Source organism: Hylaeus volcanicus, chromosome 6, assembly GCF_026283585.1.
Source record: "Hylaeus volcanicus isolate JK05 chromosome 6, UHH_iyHylVolc1.0_haploid, whole genome shotgun sequence".
Taxonomy (NCBI): Eukaryota; Metazoa; Arthropoda; class Insecta; order Hymenoptera; family Colletidae; genus Hylaeus; species Hylaeus volcanicus.
The window spans coordinates 6,693,726-6,714,940 of NC_071981.1; the positions used below are offsets into that span (position 1 = coordinate 6,693,726).

The following is a 21,215-nucleotide window of genomic DNA, read 5'->3' on the forward strand; positions in this document are numbered from 1 at the left end:
TAAATGTAAGTCATCCGAGTTCGATTGGTAGGTTTATTTTTTTATAATACTTATATATAGGCTGGGGATGTTCATGTATTTGCGATGATGTAATGTATGAATGGAAAAATACAGTCAGTGTAATAAATATGTGTAACATGTATTTTACTGTTTATATTTTATATACAGTCAGTGTAAGAAGCATTCGTACAGGAACCCATTTAAAATAAATAAAAAGTGTAAGAAGCATTCGAACAGGAACCATTTATTTTAAATGGGTTCCTGTACGAATGCTTCTTACACTGACTGTATATAAAATATAAACAGTAAAATACATGTTACACAGTTTACAAGATAAGACATACTTTCATTCGAATCTCAATTCAGGATCTCGTGTATCCGAATCTGTGAAAACATGAATTTTCATAAACATCCGCAGTCTATTAGGGTTCATGCGTTTTTTTACGTTGTTTCAGTTTGTGCAATTTTTTGAAGACATTCAAATACTTTACATGAAAGGATTCATATCATTTTGTAGCTTTTGAAAAACTTCTTCATATTCAATTACTAGCTAATGCATTAACTTATTGATCGTTTAATTTTTGTTCGTTTTAGTAAAGTCATGGAAAATTTTGAGATTCGAGTACTTTTACGTCGCTACTGGAAGCAAAAATTTAAAGCTACTGAATATAATATATTCGTTGCTGCTTCAGTAGCTTTATACTTTTCTCAGCTTATACGAATATTCATAGCTTATACGAATCTCAAAATTTTCCAAGATTTTACTAAAACGAAACAAAAATTATTAAATTAACGTAGCTAATAATTAAATATGATAGAGCTTTTCAAAAGGTACAAAATGATATAAACATTTGCATACAAAGTCATACCGAAGTCATTGATTACAAAAAATTGCACAAACTGAAACAACGTAAAAAATCGCACGAACTTTCTGTCCACCCTAATAGTTACGTACATCATATCTCTGCAATTTTAATTTACGTTTTCTGAAGAAACAAATACAATTCCTCAATTCACTGACCTCCTCCGACTCGAATTTACGTATTTATTTTCCACATGCGTAACAAAGAATCGCATAAATTACCGTTTCGTTATTTCCGGCAATTTATAACCTCAAAAGTGGCGCTCCCGTCTGTCAAAAAGACGCGAAAGAGGGCGCGCGATAGCACCGAGACGCGGTCGTGCGTCGGGGCGCTCGCGTAACTCAATTATCATTTCAATTAAACGAATTGTTTTAATTGATTTAATTTTTTGATGTCCCGGGGCAATGATGCGTCCGAGCTTAAATCATCGAGCACCGCGGCCGAGAGGATGTCGATGGAAAATGTAAAATATCGATGCAACGCGAACGTTTCAGAAGTAGGAAATTGAATTTATCTACTGGCGGCCCCGGACGAAAGCGTACATGCCACGTATAACCTCGATGACGATCAATTTTCGAGATTGACCTGCTGAATACCGGGTAGCTATACAGTTGGAATAAAATCGATTGGTACCTTGAAGTAATTTCATACTTTTGATCATGACGATCACGATTTCTACTGTTAGATTCGTGAGAAATTATTTTTTGAGGCGCCAAAAAGCGCTCTGGGTTGAAGTGGTGGGGGTAGCCTCTGGGTGGCCTTCAGCGGCCAACAGATCTTGCTTCGACCGAATGCAGGAGGTCGGATACTCGGATTCTTCTATGTTCTCGGATTCTTCTCCTTCCATAAAGAAATCTCGCCATTGGTATCGGGTGGGATCGTAAATTCGACTTTCGATGGGATCGCTCTACGAAAGAGTGAGAACTCGGTCGAACCGTGCACCGTTGGCCATTATTCGAATAGCATGGAATGAACATGCATTTCAAATAATCGCGCGATGAATATGTATTTGAATTAATCAGCTGGGTAAATATTTTTCCCTTGAATAATTTATCCGTACAGCAATTATTAGGAATGTAGGTTCTCCCCACAGTACTCGCGTTATTCGGATAAATGTATTAATCAACGCGAAAAATAAATTTCAGTTAACATCCGTGTGAAAGTAAGACACCTTGCGTATTATGTGCTCGATGAGTCAATATTTACATACATACGAGTGTTTCATATTTGTTTTACTTATTTATATCAGGTTAATAACACTTTGGTATACTTCTACTATTTCTGGATTCCATCGCAGGCCATTCAATAATTAAATAAGAGTCTCAAGGGGCAGGGAAGGTTCAAAAAATATCTGCATGACCTTATCTTAGAGTGAGGAGGCTCTGAGAAATCTTACGTGCCCTTACATGAAAGAGGTGGGTCAAAAATGGTCAAAATAATCCTTGCGTAATTAATGATCGACCATTTGCAGACGTCACTGTTGGTTTCGTAGACCGAGATCCTTGGAGGTCGGAGGGAGAGATATTATCGATGGCGGGTGATTAATTTCGCTCGCTCGATACAACCGACGACCTTTCCTGCCTCCTTCGCTCCGTTACTTTCGCGAAAGAATCCTGCCGATCTTCACCGTTACTTGATGCAGTCACGAGCAACCGTGACCACCGGCAGCCTCGCGACGAAACTCCATGAAATCACCGCGTTTATCGAGCGCAATTTAGAACGCAACTTGTGCACGTCGTCTAGCCTCGACGTTTTTGCACACGAGTTTCTTGGCGAGAGATGACGGCGATTCCGCGGCAGAAATTCCCGCCTGGCCGTTCCGATAGAGCATTACCCCGATAACTGTACAAGCTTCGCCCCGTATAATTGAGAGACAAAATAAGAATCGCTATCTGGCGCGCTCTTGAGCAACCTGGGGACCAGATTTTCTCGTTTAAGGGGGCAGTCTGGTCCAGCTAATGTATTTTTCAAATGTATATAATTTCTAGATATAATTAATTTTTGTTATTGAAACTCTTTTTACATATAAAGGGGCGTTCAAAGAAGAAAATTTGACAGTGTAGATTTAATTTGAATATATATGTATATAGTATAATATATATAGTAGTCGTAAGGAAAGGATTTAGTCAAAATGGTGGGATATGTGGAGCCCTGGGAAAACATCTGATAGGTAAAATCAGAAAATTTTTGTCTTCAGTAGGTACGTAAAATGCGTAATTTGCAAAAAAAATTTGTTAATTGAAAAAATGGCGGCAAAAAACATGAATGAACGATACATGTCAGCCGTTATTTTGCAATAACTTTATGCTACAATAATAAATCATTAAGAGTCGAGGTTCATGAGCATATAAACTTAAATACTCTCAATTTAAGCGTTGAATCAAGTGAATCGGATAAAAATTCGATGAGCTATGCGTCCCACCATTTTGACCGAATCTTTTCCTTGCGACTACTATATATGTATACATTCAAATTAAATCTACATTGTCAAATTTTCTTCTTTGAACGTCCCTTTATATGTAAAAAAAGTTTCAATAACAAAAATTAATTATATCTGGAAATTATATGCGTTAGAAAAATACATTAGCTGGACCAGACTCCCCCCTTAAGAGAGGGAATACTGTTTATTATTAGTTTAGCAACCTCTGGTATGTTATAGATGTTAGAATATGATAGTGTCGTAGTTTGACCTCCTAGGTTACTTGAAAGCGAGAATGTAGCAATTTTTATTACCAGCATGACACATTAAAATATGCTTATGATTATATTTTTATCTAACAAAAATCCGTTTTCTTTCAGGTAAGTCGTCATTCGTGAGAGACACCTTGCAAACAATCCCAAACTACGGAGACAACCCGAAGAGAAACAAGTTTCAGGTATTTTCAATCTCCTTTCGATTCGATTATGTTTTGACGAGTTATCCGTGTTGGAAATGCGTAACTTTTGAATATTTCGTAGTTCCCGCGCGGACGAAGCAGACAGCAGTTTTAGATAAAACAAAAGAGAGTAGGGGTAGAGCAGCGTATATGCCGAGCGTGTGTGTACAATTGAGTGGCTGGTTTAGTTTAATTAATTCTGTGTATCCTTTTATATATATACTTAAACGTATAATTAAAGTACTTTTTATCGTTCTCTAATAACCATTTGATTGCCTTAGTAGTGTCTTTCTTTCTCTGTCAACAGAACAGTGAATAGGCTGGAATAACTTCTCAAATTCAACAGGTTATGGGCCCAGGCCACGTGCTAACAGTAGTAGCTTGATCACGAAGGAAAAGAAAATCGTGTGGTTTAGGCTTAGTGTTTTATTTTTTTGTATTGTGTTCGATATAGTTCCTTTTTCTTCAAAAAGAAGGGAAAATAAGATGAATGAGTCAAACATTGTGTTATTCCACAAGTTTAACGGTGTCAACTACAAGTTATGGGAGTTCTGAATGTAAGCAATGTTAAGAGGCAAAGGATTGGTAAATGTAGTCACTGGGGAAAGTCCTGAATTTAATGAAAGTGCAGCGGCTGCAGTTTAGAAGGAGTAGATAAAGAGGGATGGTACAGCATTAGCAGTAATCGTAGGCACACTTGAAGACAAACAGGCACAGTTAATCCTAAATTGTAATACAGCAAAAGAGGTATGGGATTATCTAGTTAGTGTCTATGAAAGAAGATGCGAGGTCAGTATAATGACTTTATATGAAGAGTATTTTGCTGTAAAAATGTCAGAGTCTGAATTTGTAGCATCCTATGTATGTAAAGTAACAAAGTTAGCAGCTGAAATAGAGAGTCAAGGCAATATAGATAATATAAAGATGGTTAGATTAATCACTGGGTTGACTACTCGGTTTAAAAACTTCAGAACAGTTTGATACAATATTAAAGAAGGTAGAGATCTGAATAATTTAATGTCTTCGGCTTGAAGTAGACCAGCAAAATATAGTTAAATATGACACAGAATAACCAGTGAGTGCCTCCTATATCAAGTTGTAATCAATGTAGTTATCGCTATAAAGAGTGTAAACAGAATGACCAAAAAATTACAAAGAGTGTTAGTTTCCCAAATAAATCAAGCCACACAGAATTAGTTTTCATACCCACCATACAAGAGGTTATGTCACAAACATCTGAGATATGGTTAGCAGACTCAGGAGCATCTGAGCACATGGCATTTGAAAAGGAATGGTTCTCAGATCTGCAGTTGTATAAACCACACAGAACAGTCCAAGTTGCCAATAATCAAACAGTACCCATATATGGGTATGGAACCATTAAAATAGAATCGTAAGCTGATGGAGAATGAAAGAAATTTGAGATGAAAAATGTACAGTGGGTCCCAAGTTTAAAATAAAGTTTATTCTTAGTTGATCAGTGACAGAAAAAGGGTATACTATGGTCACAAAGAAAGATTTATGAGAATTGCTGAATAGTAATAAAGTTAAAGCTGCTTGTGGAATAAAAAATAGTAATAACCAATTGGAGATGGCTTTTAAAGTGAAGAGATCTCTTCAACTAGACATAGCCAAAGTGTTACCACTAGAGCAGTGGCACAAAAGACTTGGACATATCAATACCTAAGCAATCAGAAATATTGAGAAATATCAGCTAGCAGAGGGCATACAAATTAAAACCGGGAAAGAGTAATTTTTCTGTAGCGATTGTCAAATTGGAAAGATGCAGAGGCATTGTAGGATTTAAAAAGGGTAAGCAAGCCATTGGTATAAAGAGTGTAAACAGAATAAACAAAAATCACGCATTTCCAACACTCCCACTCGTGATTTACTAACTAAAAGAAAAAAAAATCATGCATTTCATCAATTTGCTGTCGAATCTTACGCACCTTCGTGCAACGATAGGAAACAGTCGACGTTTGTCCAATTTTTCGCCCCTCTTATAGTATCAAAGTCATTTGTTGGGCAATTGTTAAGGGGAGAAGTGGGAGGCGATCGAGAGTGCAGCAAAATTGAAAATTGCCATAATACAGCGGCAGTTACGGTAATACCCAGCAATATCGGCGCGCGAGCGCTCGTACGGCATCGTTTCGAGGCGATTTTTATGCTAAACTTACCACCGGTGGGTCCTGATGATGTACGTAACACCTAAGTTTCGCGCGAACCGAGCTGCTGACCGGGTGAAAGTATAGTAATCAAGCGGTCGATTACTTTCTAGCCCGAGATGGTTGGAAAAAGTACTTCTGGCTGCTTAGGTGGTCAGAAACCATCAATTTGCGAGAAAGGTTGATCCTCGCGACGCTTTTCAATGTATCAGTTGCATTATAACGGTTCATTTAGGCCAATTGCAGGAGTCAATCAGGTTGGAACTTTATAGGTTTGTAAAGTAGCCATAAAAAATGTGTATGTATTTTTTTGGTTATGATAGGTCAAGTTTAAGGGTTTAGAAACCTTCTTGAAATATTGGCCCTCAAGTTATCACTTTAGGAACGGTTGAAATAGAAATGTAGAAGACAGATTCACAGAATGCAAAAGACATCATTTTGAGTCATCAATGTTAGGTTTGAGTTAGGTTCGGGTTGGTAGCATTTTGTGAAGGTTTGATATCAAGGAGATTCAGTTGTTGATGTGGTCACCTTTAGTTGCCACTTTGAAAACGGTTGATATTTCAACTTGGAAAGTAAGATACACAGAATCCTAAACGCATTATCCTGAGACACCTATACTGGGATATTAGGTGGTATGATCGTAGACTTGTATGAAAGGGATAATTTTTAAACTAAAAAGGGGCAAACGAAAATTCTAACGGGCCACTAATGGGTAAACAATAGGCAAACGTTTGCCAAAAGGAAATTTTAACTGTTTTAGTATTGGGGGCCAACTTTACACGGCTATGATAGCTATACTTTTGAATAGTTATCGATCGAAGGTTACTATAATATACTTTGAGCTGCATTCTAGATCCGCTTGTAGTATCATTTTAGAGTCTATTCTTTTTCATCTTTCGTTTGGTAATTGAGCAAATGATGTCTATGAGATCCCAGAGGTCCAGGGAGTCGAAGTCTGCTAGATGTACATACTAAGTATCCAAGTGAGGGATCCTCCACATACAAATGCTAGGCGAGCAATGGTAGTCTTCTTCAAGAATCTTCATCGATCTCTCTTCTGAAAAAGGCTTTTCTTCTAAAACACATCCATCTTCACAAACTAAAGGAACAAAACCTCAACTCGATAGATCCAAAACCTGCCCCCCGTAATTTCGCCGCACTCTTCGTCATCGAGGCCTGTGGGGACCGACAACGAATTAACCCCGACAGTGGCGATTAATCGCGCGGTAGTCTTACTCCATGTCCAGCTGCATCATTTATGATCCCGCGGATCCCTGACGTCCCTCCATTATGACGAAGAACCGGAGAAACGTTATCGCGGGTAATATCATCGATCCTGCCGGTTTGCGTTTCGATTACTGTGGCGCGGCCGAGGAGGACCGACGCTAGGCTGTCGGTGCCTAGCTGACGCATAGCCGCAGCCTAGATGCAACCGTGCTCCGTCGCATCGCCGGGGCTAATTGAAATCTACGACTTTGAACTTCGCTGTCGCGGATGGAGAGTGATATTAACGAGCGCGCATAATGCTTGCAGCGTGCCAATAACCGACGATTTGTCGCGCGATCGCTAATCACTGATTACGCGTGTCTCGGTTAACTGTGACGCTAGTTCCTCGGGCTGATTTGTGCGCTGACTAGTTGGGACGCGTATTGATCCTGGTAAATCCTCTTCCCTGGCCTCGACGCGGGCTTTTTGGTACTTAGAGGGCTTGATTGGGGGCGATCTCTGGTTGGTTGTATTGCTTTTGGTGCCTGGCTGCTTTGCACGTCATCGTTTGGATGACTCGGGGTGTCTTAGGTCTTTGACGGATGGGGTCACTGGTTAGAACTCTGATGGATGGGGTACTGAGGTACACGACTTGTATACCTAGCGTGGTTAAGGTCTGTGGTTAAATCCTTGGAGATTTATGGATGGTTAGTGGGAGGGGATCGATTTGCAAGAATTGTATTGGATCGACCAGAAAGTTCGTTCGATTTGTGGCGATGGTTGTCTTTCTATAGTTGAGATGGTTATTAACACATTCGCGGCCGGCAGATATTTTACGTTTCTAATACCGAGTACTCCCGAAAGTAATCAAATTCGGAAGCTGGACATCACGAATTTGTGTCGTTAGGGCGAAGATAAAAATTACAAAATATGTTTCGAAATATCAATGTTGTAAATATGTAGCATATAAAATAAAGAGATTTTCCAAACTAAAGTACGAGTAAGTCTATGGGAATGTTCATAAATGCATACATTGATGAAATAATAATAAGACTTTCGGAGATATTATTTCTCGTAGTATTCATTCTACACATTCATTTAGGTTTCTATTGTAAACTATGAATTTGGATAAACATCCGCGGTTTACTGGTCACTTTCAAGTTGGGACTTAATTATTCATTTATTTGACTGTCTCTTGGGAGGTTTTGGTGATAAGAGATTATGCTGCTGATATGATAGAACTCTTGGTCAGATGTTATCGATAAGTATATCTATTCTTAGCCGCTACTTTGGTGGGTAGCACTTGGTGAGATTTGATATCAAGAAGATTCTCTTGGTGATATGATAACCTTCTTAGTTTAGTTTCGATTCGACTTATCGGCATGCTGCTATCTTAATCCGCAATCTGAAGTTTGACGTCATCACTTGAGTGAGTCACAGCTCAATCTAGATCTCTGATGGATTTAGGGCCCCCACTTGGATACTTAGTATGTGCATCTAGCAGACCTCGACACTCTGGACCTCTAGGGTCTCATAGACGTCATCTGCTCAATTACCAAACGAAAGATGAAACAGAATAGACTCTAAAATGATACTACAAACAGGTCTAGAATACAGCACAAAGTATATTATAGTAACCTTCGATCGATAATTATTCAAAAGTACAGCTACCATAGCCGTGCGAAGTTGGCTCCCCAATACTAAAAGAGTCAAAATTTTCTTTTTGCAAACGTTTGCACATTGTTTGCCAATCAGTGCCCCATTGGAATTTTCGTTTGGCTAGTTTTAGTTTAAAAATTATAAGCGAGTCAATTCTGGGGGGGCCAACTTCACATTGGCCCCCCTAAAATTGAATTGCTTATAATTTTTGAACTAAAAAGAGGCAAACGAAAATTCCAACGTACCATTGACAGGCAAACGTTTACAAAAAAGAAAATTTGAATTTTTTAATATTGGAGGGGGCAATGTGAAGTTGGTCCCCCAGAATTGACTCGCTTATAATTTTTAAACTAACAAAGAGCAAACAAAAATTCCAACGAAAATTTGAATTTTTTAATATTAAGGGCCAATGTAAAGTTGGTCCCTTAAAATCAAATTGCTTTTAATTTTGTAACCAAAGAGAGGCAAACGAAAATTCCAACGGACCATTGATGGGTAAACAATGAGCAAACGTTTACAAAAAGAAAATTATGAATTTTTTAATATTAGGAGGGGCAATGTGAATTGACTCGCTTATCGTTTTTAAACTGACAAGGAGCAAACGAAAATTCCAACGGAGCATTAACGGGCAAACGTTTGCAAAAAGAAAATTCTGAATTCTTTAATATTGGGGGACCAACTTCACACGTCTAGCTACCGTTCGGTTACTTTCGTTTTTTTTCCATATATAGAATTGGAACACGTCCGGTCAGGTTTCGATACTACTTGCGATATGCTTGATCCCATCGCTAAGTATGCCCATAACCGCATTCAGCGCGTATGCACTGACTGTATCGCGGCTACGCTGAATGATTGGACTCTCAAAGTATGCAGTAGGTTCGCATCAGATGGTGACGCAGGTCATCGCGCATTTTTCGAACACCGAGTACATCGACCTGGCTGTGCCAGACGGTAACACCGGGCGAGTGTAATTTGCAGACAATCCTCGCCGATGCTACGGTGGGGGGCGAACAGTATTTTTTTACTTGTCGCCTTGCTGAATATACTGATGAGCTGAGAACGCTTCGAATAGCTAACGTGGAACGAAAGTTACGAATCACTTTGAATTTGGTCGCGGAGTTTCTTGAAACCCGTCGATTCGATATCGATATCACTTCGCAATTATTGGGATCACTTGGCAAAATCTGTATAAAATATTTCGATGTTTGAATATACTTTAAAGCTTTTACGATTTCACGAATTTTTTCCTATCTGTGAACATGGTGGATACTTTTCTGACTCGTGATTTTCAAGCTTGGCTTAAAATTTTCATCACGAGTCACACTCGTGAAGATAGTGTAAGGGGTTAATTTCATTGGTATAAAAAATCTTCCAATTTTGTTACGAATAATCCTCTTAGAAATTTATATCGTCAGATCGTTAGACTGGATCTATCATAATTTTACTTGCAACTTCGTTTGAGTTTCAACAATTTTTTTCCTTTTACCGAGGTCGCTCCAGTTTCTTGCATTGTTTAAGGCACACGCTTCTGAAGACGTCGTTAAAAAATTCTGGACACAAAACGGTGCTCGCGTCTCGCTAGTCGGAAAATGGAAACGTTTCGCGCACTTCGTATTCGGTGACGCGTGACAGCGTTACGTCAGGTCATTCGTTATGAATGCGGGTCCCCTGGATGATTGTTGCACGTAAAACGTATGGAAATCGTCGCGACAGATTATTATTAGATTATAACGTAGTTCCGTGTGGGTGACGAATTTATTTGGTAAAAAAATAAACATTACTTACACTGTTTAAACGATCATATTTTATTTCAATAATCACCGAGTGTCATTATTTGTCTTTGTTACGGGTAAACCCGGCCGTTTGAACAGTTGAATTTTCTCATTTCGTTATTATCAGGGCGTGGCGCGAATTTGTTTATTTTCTTTACATGCGTGTACTGTATAATATGTTTACTTTGATGTAGATTCAAAATTAATTAATTATTCAAAACAGTCATAATTCCTGCCCTAGTGGGACATTTCTGTCCAGGTGTTTATTTCTAGTTGCCTTTGCCCGAATTACAAGTGAAAATTATGGGAACAATTAATACAATTAATTTCTAAATGAGAGATAAATAAAATCCAAGTAGAAGTCGGGTCGAAAGGGTTGACTTACTTCTTTGTAGTTTAATATTTATTAACAGCAAAAATGAATTACACCATATTAGAGTCGAACACAGCTTGGAAATTATACTAAGTTTGTGTCTCTTTCGCGTCTATCTACGCAGGTAAACGCGCATTCGCTCGCACGAGGTGCGTCGACGTATAAATTGCAAGCTGTGTATGCATTCTTACGCACACGCTAAGATCGAAACGGTGGGGCACCGGCAGGCGTTCCACCCACTCCTCTCAAAGATGCCGAGACCTCTGACAATGAGTCCCGACCTCAGCAGTTCTCATTTGCCTGACTACAGAAATAAAGGGATAAATATTAAACGGGTAAATAGAAGGGGCGTCGGTATTCAGTGGTAGAATCAAGCGCAATATATACTCATAAACATCAATCAATTCAATCCCTAACATTTCATTAAAACCGATTGGTACTCGTAGAAACAAACGGTCCATTTCATACATCGTACTTACGATGTAGAATATTCCCTCGATAACTGAACCTGAGTCCTCCGCTGCTTACTAATCGATCGCTAAAAGAACGTAGAATAGTAAATAGTAATAGTAATAGTACGTCTAGAATAGTAGAAGTTACTTTTACGCAAAGTATACAGAAGTAAATTGGAAGAAACCCCTAACCTCCGTTGATGAACAAAAGTGAGCCCGACGCTCGATCATCTAGCGAGGGAATACTGCTCTTGCCATCAGCCAACTTCCCGCGAGGTTTGAAGGGGTATATATTCGAATCTCTAGAAAGTAATGCGCAAACCTAATCAAATCTGTGAATGATTCTTATACCCTTAACCATACACTCAACTCATAGTCCTCATCGTTTCATTCATACGAGGCTAGATAAGGTTACTAGTCCACCTGGCAACTAAGCTCGAACCGTTCTACAGTTCCAAACAAATACGACTCATTGTACCAGTGCTTAACCGTAAAAGGTAGCATCATCGGCGGGTACTTTAATCCGCCGGCTATCAGCCAATTCGCAAACGCAGGGAATGTGGGGGGTAGCATCTCTAAAACAGCTCGAACATTCGAGGAACGTTCTATTTCCGAATAACTTTCGGCGCAGGTCCACCGACGTTAAAAATCGTAGAAAGCGAACGATTTCCCGTGCTCCTGGGGATCTTTTTAGCGATGACCGAGGTTTCAGCGAGCGACTTTCACACGTGGGCTTCCTGCAGTCGCAGCCGTCTACCCGTCTAATTATATCTTACTTTGTTTGAGTACAACGCACCTTTCGACACGCGGCTGCCACCTCTTCGCTTTCTTCGTCGGCCCCTCTCCCTCGCCGCCTCCCCCGCAAAGCAACGGCTGCATCCCCTTCCTCGGAAACGGAAGCGATTGGATCCCGGCCAAATCGAACGATTGCGCGCTAAATCAAACCGCGAATTAGGCAAATATTATCTAGAAACGTCTACTACTGGATGTAGACGTGAGAATCGTCGTGTGATTTGTGGAGGATCACCTTGTGATTCTTTATTTCAAGTTCAATGCTTAATTCAGATGAAAGAGTTAACTTCCAGTTGCAGTTTGTATGAATCTCGTAATTCTTATCACAAACTCGTCTCTTGTCTCGTCAAACTTGTCTCTTTGAAGTTCAGTGTCCCTAGTCAACCGAACGCTACTTTGGTAGGACATCAATACAAAGCCTAAAGAAACATATTTTAGACTGACCATGATTTTCTCGACACGGCTATGCCTGCTCCATGAAGCATAAGGTAGAATCAGGCCAGAGATTCTAGGAACGTTCGGTGCATATGCGATCCCCCATAACGCTCTCGGGAAGCACCGTTCGAAGGAACGTTCACCGGGCCGTAGACTAGCATCTGGGTCCATTGAACTGGTCCCAGCTGTTTCCCGTTTTATTAGAAAATCGTGTTGCACCGAGCAGTGCGTCCTGGTCAGCCCAGGAGGACGAGGAGGACATCGCGTGGCATCCCGCGCGACCTGCTTTCACCGTTTCGACCGCCGTTGAAAAAAGCCGCCACTCTGTGACCCACTACCCTCGTGACTCAGATCCCTACCCCTGCGGAAAAAACGCAGATGATGAGACGGGACACGAGAGGAGGGGTCGAAGCGTTTAACGAGTCCGCCGCACGGAACGCGAGGAATAAAATGAGCAGCTAATCGATAGCAGTTCATTGAGTTTCAGGCGTGCACGCGCGTCACGCCTCCCCCTACCGCGCCGCAAATTTATCGCCGCGCCTCCCCTCTTCCCGCCGCCCCACCTCCGCTTCCATCCTCCACCGCGAGGATGCGGAGAGTCTACTTTCTCCTCCCGCCGGCCCTTCAATCGCCTCCCCTGTCAGCCCCTGCGTCCCTGCGATGGCCTGTGCACCGCTGACGCCGACGTGGTGGCGCGTTCCGCGCGCCGCTGACGCCCGATGACGCGGCTCAGCCTGGAGGGGGACGAGGGTAGGTCACGTGGGTTATCTTTTCGCGTCTCGCGCGACGTCCAGCGCGCATCTTACGTGCGCGCCAGTCGCCACGGCAACTCCAGCCGGGTCGCGACGCTTTAACCTTTTTGCTGCGTCGCACTTTTCCGCGTTTTCAGCCGGACTTTTCTTCTCTATGCTTTCAACAGTATTCGAATGGAAATACACATTTGTAAATTGTAATACTTCGTCGATTATCTGCGTCTTTGATTTCTTTAGGCCCTAGGTACCGTGGCTCCTTTATCATTTTGCGACATTGAGATTACTAGGTGGGGCTAACGAGTTTGTTCAAATTTCTTAGACGAATAAATATATTTATCCTACAACATCTTTTGGTAAAATTCATGGTTCCTCGTGAAGAAATTCTCATGGAGTTAATGACCATCAGAATTGCCATCACCACAAGCCGAACGAACTTTTGGAGCAGCCTAATCATAATATATCTAAAGTTTTGCGTCGAATCCTTCCAATGAGCTGTAGTCAAAGAGTCATGCGAAATGCGTTAGTGTCGCAATTCGAGGAGCTTAGGTCAGCCTCGAGATCATAGCGAATGATGGAGGAGACCTTGAATATGCCTGGGGACGGTTCGTTAAACCAGGAATGTGTGGGACTTCGTTACGGTGTTCTGGTTCCATCACTAACGGTTGGAATCTCGTCAATGACTTAAGGCCGAGGAACGGCACAGGAAAAGTCTGCTTCTCTGGAAACTTTCATCTAGATCTCCTCTGTCAGGGTATTTAGCCTTGTTAATACGTCGAGCTATGCTAATACTTCCCAGGTGTTTCTGCAGTTTTAGCTGGCCGTCTCTCTGTTCTGTCTAGAAGGGATTCCGGGACAGCTGCGCATCCACTTGACGACTAAAGTATTTCGATCGAGAAGTGGACGTAGAGTATCCTGGTGTGATCAAACAATCGGGTTGTTCCATGATAAATTAGACATCTCAGTCTTATCAAGCTGTGAATTCAACATTCGTAATTCAATGTAAAAAATGTATCACAAGTCAAGTGTTGCACTCGAGGCTTTCTGAAGTACCACTCGGTAACTTAAAGATGTTTGAAGAATACTCATGAATACTCATGAAACCCATAGGTTTCGTGTTTGAGGCTCTTTGAAGTACTCTTCGGAAAATTGTTATTGTTTGAGAAGTACTCCCGAATTTCCTGAAAATTTAAATCTTTTTGAAACGAGATTCGCCAATTTAAGACTCTTTGAATACCACTGATGGATTGCTCGAACCCATCATCACCTCAGAGGTCGCTTTCTCGCATCAATCTTGTTTTTCAGTAACTCCAATTCTTTCGCATTTTCCATGTCATGCTTAGTCATGGCGACCAACTGCAGTTTCAAATGGCTCCATTCCCATCCAGCATTCCCATTACTGGAAGATAAACTCCTATAAAATCTCACTGCCGTTTTAAGGCTCTCCCTACCTAGACACCTCTCGGACTAGCAAACCAATATCGTTCTTCATCGCAACGTATAACCCTCTTTTGTAGACGGTGGTTGGTCTAGGACACGATATTACGTCATTCCTCATCCATTTTCGCGAATTGTCGATTGGCCTGTTAAAACGAACGACATCACTGCTATTTGTCGCTTCTCGCATGACGCTATTAAACTCACTCTAGTCGTCACTTTTACGTTTTGTAAAATAGCATTGCTAATACAAAATAGCACTTTTTGTATTTCTTATTACATCTTTCTCAAAACACAATCAATGTGGCGGTAAGGTTTCCCTGGTGAAAATGAGTCCAAACACGACTACATTCCGTCGCTTTGTATTACAAGTCATCGAGTCATTCTTTACATTGACTTATGATAATATTAACTAGTTACCCTAGTGTTAACGATGCCTTGTTGTAGTTTGCATTAATGTTTATTTTCGATACGCGAAAGTGTCTCGAATAAAGAAAAAGGGGTAAGATGTACAATCTCTCGTTCCTCTGAGCCGTGGACGGAATAAAAACAAGCCCAGACGCTGACATTCCTGAAACAGTAAAAGTTTAAGCCTCCGTCGTAACTTCGCGAGCCGTTATAGCGCCGCGACGCTGATCGTCCCGTGCAAACTGCCCCGCGATCGCGTCGTTTATATGATAGTTACCCGCTGCCTGGCGTGAAGAGGTGCTTGAAAGACCTGTAACGAGTCGGCATCACCGCTTGTGCGAAGGCTTCAAAGAAAATGGAGGATCTTACGCATTGTCACACCATGATGGCCATTTCCATGCGTTTTCGTTGACAGGACTCGTTCCATCTTGATTTGACTCATGCACGACACCAGTTTCCTTTATCCGGCAAGACTGTAGAGATGGGACAAATCCCTAGTGCATGTAGAGGTTTAATTTTATCTAGAATTGGAAATTAAAATGGGACCAAAGAAGAAATCATGGTTGATCACCTTAACCATGAACAGTCAGCTCAGTTTGACTGTTGTAGATGGCACTAGTAGCAGAGAGCCCTATCCTTAACGCACGTAGAGGTTCAATTTTATCCAGGACTGGAAATTAAAATGGCACCAAAGAAGAAATCATGCTTGATCACCTTAACCATAAGCATACTCCCACATTATGCAGCGTTACACAAAGTTTCATACCATAATGCAACAAGATACAACATAATTCTCGATACCGATTCCATCGAAATACAGCATAATGCTGCTAACTACATAATATTTCAGCATTATACGTCAGAGTAGTGAAAGATACAGAATACTCACACATTATACAACGTTACACAAAGCCTCACACCATAATACAGCAAGATACTACGTAATCTTCAACATCGATACACAATATAGTGCAGCAAATGATGGTATAATACTGAGTATTCCATCGAAATACAGCATAATCCGGCTAACTACTTAATATTTCAGCATTATACGTCAGAATAGTGAAAGGTACACAATACTCCCACATCATACAGCGTTACACAAAATCCCATCGAGCTATCTCAATTTGACTGTAGTAGATGGCGCTAGTAGCAAACAGACCTACCCTTAACGCACGTAGAGGTTCAATTTTATCTAGAACTGAAAATTAAAATGGCATCAAAGAAGAAATCATGCTTGGCTACCTTAACCATAAGCAGCCAGCTCAGTTTGATCGTAGTAGATGACGCTAGTGTTAAAGATCCCGAACATGAGACTGTATTTTCACAATACCCACAAATCGCAACATCGATGAGTCAAGGTGGCCCGCGTTTATTGCCACTGTTAGTGAGATGGATCAGAACTCTTCAATTCTTTGGAATCCTTCAGAAACCTGACAAGAGCCGAGTCAGATGGCACGCTACCCCCATGTCTCACACTATTTCAATCGTCTTGATTCTTCCTGCGCCCAAACGAGACGCTCGTTCTATAATCTAATAATCCATCACCCGAAGTAACTTCACCACCGCCCCGACGCCCTCTTCAAACAAACCGCGCCTAGAAAGAAGCCGTCGATTCCCGTCCTCGTGAAGTAAGGTAAAAGCGTAACGCGCAACGGAGGACGAAAGTTCGAACAAGGAGGGGGGGGAGGGGAGGGGGACTCTCTCGTCCCAGGCAATTTCGTGCCCGCATGGGCAAACGTATTAGCTGGTTGATTGGTATTCCAAAGATCCTTGGTGTGGGAGAGTCGAGGTGCTTTCTCTCCTTCCTTTCCCCGCTTCACGAGCCATAGGATCTTCATCACAGTGCCTGTTACGAATAAGCTCTTAATTCCTTGTAGGGTTCTTGACTCCCACTTCTGGCGTCTCTGGCTCTTTCTGCTCTCATCCCCGTACCCTCCGCTTCCTCCGCCTCTTTTCTCAATCCGACTCTCAGTTCTCTCCTACCGACTCTTTCGCCCCCGTTCCCCTAACGCGAGAGCCACCGTCGTCTCCCAGGTTCTTCGTCTAACTCCTCGACCCACTCACCCACCCACCCAACAGACCCACCCCACCTTCTGCCGTCACTTTCTTGGCTTCTCTCGCTGGTTGTGCTCTTCTCTCTCCCGTTTTGCTCTTGTACGAAAGCCGACGCGGCCTGTACGCCCGTGCAGATGTGCCTAGCAGCGGTCTCGAGCGTACAGAGAGCAGGAACAACCAGCAGATAAGGAGGATTCCATGGGACCCTAACGCTATTCCTGATGTTTTCAGTTCGAACAGGCGAATAGAGCTGTACTCCCACTTGACTATACTATCATGAAAGCGAGTGTTACTAAATTACACGACCAATTTTGATGAGAATCTAACAAACTTACCTAAACACCAAAGGTAACCCAATGCCGAGAGCAGCCGAAGGCTACTTATCAGCATGAAGACTCATTGCCTCGGATGATGGAGCTATTGACTTTGATGTCTTACGACAGCAGACGTGTTTGGCCCATTCGTAAACACTTGACGTAGAAGAGTCAGATGCAGTGTCTTTGGATTTACGGAGAAATCGAGAGTCTTGCGTGGGAACATTAAACTGGCCGTTTTAGTAACGGCGAAACGGGCACGCTGACGTATTTATAATCGATACCGAGTGGTTGAAGTATTTGGGATGGGATTGATACTTGTGCTCCGCAGTTATTGAATTCGTAACGCGGAGAGTAGACTGATAGTGCCTGGTTGATTAGCCTCTTCAGCGTTGAGCACCGTCGAGCAGCGGCGCTGGGAAAAATTGATCCGACAGACACGTGGAATGACGTTTCGCAAGTAGGAGTGCCGTAGGATTCGTTGCAACGAAGACTAACTTGGAGTACTAAATTCGCGTCTGTAAGCGTGCGAGCTAGTATGCGTAAATGAAAGAGAAGGCAACACGGAACCAGCATTATCCCAGTGGAAATACAATTGGAATACTTGAGCTACTGACGTTTGCCGAATTCTTTCTTCAGCGCCAATAATTGGGATCAAATACAAATCCAGAATCCCTTTCTGAAATATTCTATACAAAAGCGGATGTAACATCTTTATTTGAGGAACACGAAACTGTTTTGTCAGTAGGTCTCCATATTCAATGGCGGAGTTCTGTAAGAAAGAGCGAGAGGGGACACAGTGGACTCGTCAGTAAAGTTACAGTCCAATGTTCAGAAGTTGGCGAGGCACCAACGAACTGAACGGCGCAGGGGAAAGGGAATTACGCGGCTCGGGTCCGACTTTGTCCCTTCAGGAGCCCCCTTTCTTTCGAGCAGTCACCCTGCATGCTACAGTGTCCAAAAAATGTGTCTTATGCGTTTCAAACTCTTTATCTACGCCAATGGTTGCTATTGCTCCTCTCTCAGTTTATCTCTTCGTCAAACAGTAGATTTGTAGATATGAACTGACGCAGCCAATGCGAAAATGCGTGAAATCGAACTTGCCTCGCCAACTCGGAGCAATGGACTTTACACAGCAGGCCCGGGCCTTAGACGGCGGGATGTTTGGAGATCGGTGGAGAATGGTTATATATGAACGTTGGGCGGACCGAACACTTGTGAGGAACGCGGTGCCCTCTAGCGGCGGTCCTCTAAAGTTTCCCTTGACTATAACAAATATTACTACTTTCTACTGTTTCTACATCAAATATTCAACATATTCCAGAGTACTTAACCTCAGCTCCCTTTCGAAGCCTACCCAAAGCTCGCATCCCTCACTTGATTATTCTGAAAGACAGAGCTGTCCTTGGTGGCATCAACCCGTATCGACCCATACCGCGCAGAGATTCTCGATCGCTGTCGATCGATAACGGCAGGGCAGCCCAAATCGCAACAACTCACTCCGGCGTTGGTGTCACCCTGGCAGGCAGGCAGTCCTTATCTTATCTGACGGCCTTGCAGCGCTGGCTGCTCTGTCCGTTTCGGCGTGCAGCGGATCGGTGGCTGGTTCGTGCGTGCACGTAAACTCGTCTCCCCCGCTCGGCTGGATTCCGTGTCCTCCCTCGACCAAGCAAAGCGGAGCGGAGGAGCGTGTATCGACCTCGCTCGGCCCCGTAGGTGTGGGTTCGGCCGAGAGCGGTCGGTTTGCTCACGCTTGGCAGCCTGGCGACTACGAGCCGTTCCTCTTTCTCTCTTTCTCTCCTTCCCACGCACACACTTTGGCTCTCCTTCTCTTGGCCGAGCCCTCGAAAAAATCCCCCAATGCCAGGGGAAATGGGGGCAGGAGTGGTCCTGCGAAGCGGCAGGAGGGGCGAGTCTAGCCGGGAGAGGACGCTGCCTGTAAAAGAGGAAGGAGAGTTACAGAGGCTCCCCCGCCGCGGTGCCTCTTCTTCGTCTTGGTCTTCTTCCTCCACACGGTGGTTCTTCCTTTCTTGCCCCTCGGTCTCCCTCGCTCCCTGGCTGTTCGTCGACCCGTCTCCAGTCGTATTCCATTTAGCAGGGGCGCCGCTGGAACCGACGAACCATCATAGAATACCTTATAGCGAGCATGGCTGCCAGTGCTACGGGAGAAATAAAAAGGATCCCCCTCCTTCTTCGCGGGATGTCAAAATAAAACGGCCGAGCCGACTCCCTACCAGCGTTTCTTTTAGCTTTTCGCTCTCGGGCAGCGATCAACGGGCCGAGCCGAGGAGAGAAAGAGAGAGGGCATCTAGAAGCCGGGGGAGACCGGGCACCGGGACGAACAGAGACAACCTCTGTTTATCGGACTCCCAGGAAACCGATTCCACCCTCGAGGGCAATTAGCGAAGCACAAAACGGAGGTACCTCTCGATTTATGGATTGGAACGCTGAAAACGGACCTGTAGTCCCGCGCACGTTGCGATCCCTGTCCCGCTAAGTGTCCCCGATGGCTCAATCCCGACGACGCAGCCCGAAACGCCCGGCATATCGATTATCGAAGACGGGTCGGTTAGCTCGATCGAGGACTGTTCATCATTTCAACACGGAGGACGCGTCGCTCGGGAGTCCGAGGTAACGCTTCCTCTGATGTATCGAGAGACTCGCTGCCTTGGCGTAATAAGGTGACAATGCCTGGATTGCCGAATGAAGTGCAAGGAGGTGTTCATCTGTTGCGTTGAGGACTCTTTGTTTCTGGTGCGTTACTGTTATCCACTTCTGTTGATTTTTGTTGGCAAAGTGAGACTCGTCAGGTTCATAAGTCAATCGATAGTCTTAGATATAGATGGATTTTAATGATTGTGATGGTGAAGGTATCAGCCGACAGGCCAGTACTTTCTGTTACTAAAATGTGAAATCCCCAGGTGATCAGAGCGGCAGTGCCTTGTATACTAGTTGATGCGTGGTTGAATATAGCCAACTCCATGATGGGATCAGTGTTAACAGCTTTAGAGGGTTGGGTGAAGACCAGGTGGCTCTATGAATAGCGCTGCTTCCAAGGAATTGAGGATCGTTGGTCAACTCTCGTAAAATCTCAGGTCTGTGAAGCCATCCATAGCCTGGTACCTCCAGTTTCTATTTTTTAACTCACCTAACTCACCTTTCACCAAACCGGTAGGTCTTAAGCAAACGATGAATCATGCGGTACTTCTGTTTCAAAGTCTCTCATAGAAAATTTACCAGCCTCGCAAAGGTTGCACCGAATCGGTAGCCGTAGTAGTCATAATGCACTCCATCGGTCTCGATTATGATCATCGCTGGCATCGCTGCCGTTTACATATTCCACTGGAAGGGAGGGAGAGGGAAAAGGGAAAGCAAGGAAATCCGATAATCGGGAGTCCTGGGAACGCGGCTCTCGAAGGATGCTAGTGTTTGGGTATCAAACTTGGATCAACGTACGGTTCTCTTTTTAACGATTTCCTGCTAGGAATTGTTTCGAGGGGGAATAATGAATCCTAATGAAAAGTATACAAATTGAAACCGTTGGCACTCGTTTTACCTCTTTATACCGGGACTGCATGCGATTCGCAGTGATACCTTGAACAGTTCGCGTATACTTTGTTGAATTTATCGCTGTTGATCTCTCACAAAGGATG

General features: G+C 42.9%; 1 protein-coding gene and 1 long non-coding RNA gene across 2 annotated transcripts in view; one reads left to right on the top strand and one right to left on the bottom strand.

Moving 5' to 3' along the window:
• LOC128878167 (nucleolar protein 4-like) overlaps positions 1–21,215 on the top strand; it is a 101,545-nt gene that overhangs the window by 29,022 nt on the left and 51,308 nt on the right. The window lies entirely within an intron of this gene.
• On the bottom strand, positions 11,019–12,278 carry LOC128878168 (uncharacterized). The gene is made up of 4 exons (XR_008457350.1): positions 12,166–12,278; positions 11,562–11,671; positions 11,397–11,455; positions 11,019–11,221 (listed from the first exon to the last, which is right to left on the bottom strand). It is a non-coding gene; the product is annotated as an uncharacterized LOC128878168 (long non-coding RNA).